Here is a 2,500-nt window from a genome sequence, read left to right as displayed (position 1 = left end):
CTTTCTTTCTTTCTGTTGTGGATTATACTGTACATCTTTTTCTGTGACTTATTACTTTCTGTAATGACTGAAATATCAGTGATGACGTTTACCATCTTCCTTATAAACCTCATTTGCTGTGAATACTTTCTGTGTACCTTCACAGTTAAAAAAGTAGTCATGGAGTTTCCAAAAGTGCTACCGATAATTGACTTTAAACAGTAAAACTTATATTTTGAAGTGCATTTAATGACAGTGACATATTCAATTCTTGCCGTCATCAGTGTCTCCTGAAAACAGCACATTCTTCTGTATGAATGAAATGCCTGCAATGCAATACGTTCCACATCCCTATATGTACCTCCTCAGCTCTCTACTGTACCTCCTCAGCTCTCTACTGTACCTCCAGGGGCCATCTGTTTAGACAGGGAGGATTTGTCAGAGTCACTTCACAGCAAACCCGCCTACGCCACCAATATGCTGCAAATGTTGCTTTTTGGCACTATTCCAATTCTCGTCCCAGGGGGTGCCCTTTGTTCTCTCCTTCAGGGGGTGAGTATAGGCAGAATCCTGAGCAACACAAAAAAAAAAACTTCCTGAGCTAGATATTGTTTGCACGTTTGCACTTTAATTTCCATTTCTCAATTCGGGATACTATACTGGTCCCTAAATGGCTTATGGTACATTCATGTCTGGATCCTCCTCCTAATACTCTATGGGCTGTATTTTGCGTGTCTTAAGTACCAGGTCTTATTCCCTAACTTGAGTAAACTAAAGACCTGGAGGCGTGATCAATGCTCTTTGGCCACTCAGAATAGCCAAATGGCATTGATCACGCCTCCCGGTCTTTAGTTTACTCAAGTTAGGGAATAAGACCTGGTACTTAAGACACGCAAAATACAGCCCTATATCTCTGACCTATCTTTTCTCTCACGATCCACTTCATATTGCCCAGAATTGTTTTTAAAGGCTGTTTAAAAGTGACCACAGGCAGTTCCTCTGTCCCTGTCCTACCCTCTCTGCAGCGCTCTGTGACAAATATACTTTTAGTACAGACACCTGCAGCATTTCATTTCCTATATTTCACACAGGTGCAATGATGGATAGAAAAGAGAGTGCTGGGAGGATAGGGGGGTACCGCTAACGGTACCTGCAGGTTGCAGACACTTCCCCTGGTTAAAGGGATTGTGACATTAAAAAAAAGGTTTTGGAATTGTTCTTGTTTTTTTTAGGTTTTCTAATCTCAATTGCACCCTAAAAACATGAACTTTTAACATTCAGTAGATTTTCTGTGATCTGGGGTTTTCTGGCTCAAACAGGTGCTCTGATTTGCTGGCAGTAAGTGACATCACTTACTGCAAATCCCATATATGTCAATGGGATTTGCCAGCAGATGTCACTGTTTCACTGTGTTGCCTGTTTTCATTGTAGCTCAAAAGGCCCCAAAAAACCCCAAAGAAAACTCCAGACCACAGAAAATCCACTGAATGTTCAAAGTTCAGGTTTTTTGGGTGTAATTGAGGTCATAAAACCTAAAAGAAAAAAGAAAAAGAAAAATAAATGAAAATGAATGTCATAAAACCTTTAACACTGACGGCCAATGAGTGGACCACCACTACTTTTCCAAGAGACCATGTTGCTACTATCAGCCTGGAGAGTAACTTTCACCACATTATTTCTGTTCCTCCCAAGAGGTAGAGCAGTTGAATGTCTGTCCTCATGCTACACCTGCAGAGTAGAATGTACTTTATCCGGGGTGGGCGGGGGGGGGGGGGCTGTGTCTGGGGCTGTAGGCTGTTCCTTTCCTTCCCCTCTGTCCCACTTAAACAAGGGCCAGGAAGTAGAAACACTGAAAGCTATAACAACACAACATTCACTTTTTGTCTGCATCGTTTAATTGCCACCCTATATATCTAGACGAATCCACAGAGGGGTTCCCTTGACGCAGCCATTACTGAGGTGCACCATTAAGCACAGCTTTACACCTCAGCACTTAGTTTCTTTTTGTTTTGTTTTTATCCCACGATTTTGCAACCCAGTTTTTTCACCCAGTGCCAATTATCTAATGTAATCTTGGGCGCTACACTTCCTCTGCCAACCTGGGGGGGCAGCGGACTGACCTCATGCCTCCTTCTATGCATGAGGAGTCCAAGCTGCTTCTTTTCACGTGACAGGGGGGAATTTCCCTGGCCGGACGTAGCGTAGCGTACACGTTATTCCGACCAGTTCATTTCCCCTCCATCAGGCGCCCCAGCTGACCAGGGGGAGGCAGTTTTAGAGACCAGGATTACTCAGCACTTATTAGCTACACATGGCAAACAGGACACTGCTCCATGGATTCAAACAGGCAAACAGGACACTGCTCCTTTGCATACGTCGGTCTGATTCCGGATCTGTTACTGGCCCTCGTCCTGCCAGAGCAGCGAGAGGGAACACTCTCTTGACCTCACAACATGGTCGGCTTCATCACAGGTGTACGATTCTGCCAGATTGAATAAATGAATGAGGGTGGTGAAGATGT

This window comes from Protomyctophum parallelum (genome assembly GCF_964188405.1).
Source record: "Protomyctophum parallelum genome assembly, chromosome: 5".
Classification (NCBI taxonomy): Eukaryota; Metazoa; Chordata; class Actinopteri; order Myctophiformes; family Myctophidae; genus Protomyctophum; species Protomyctophum parallelum.
This window is presented reverse-complemented; position numbering follows the sequence as displayed.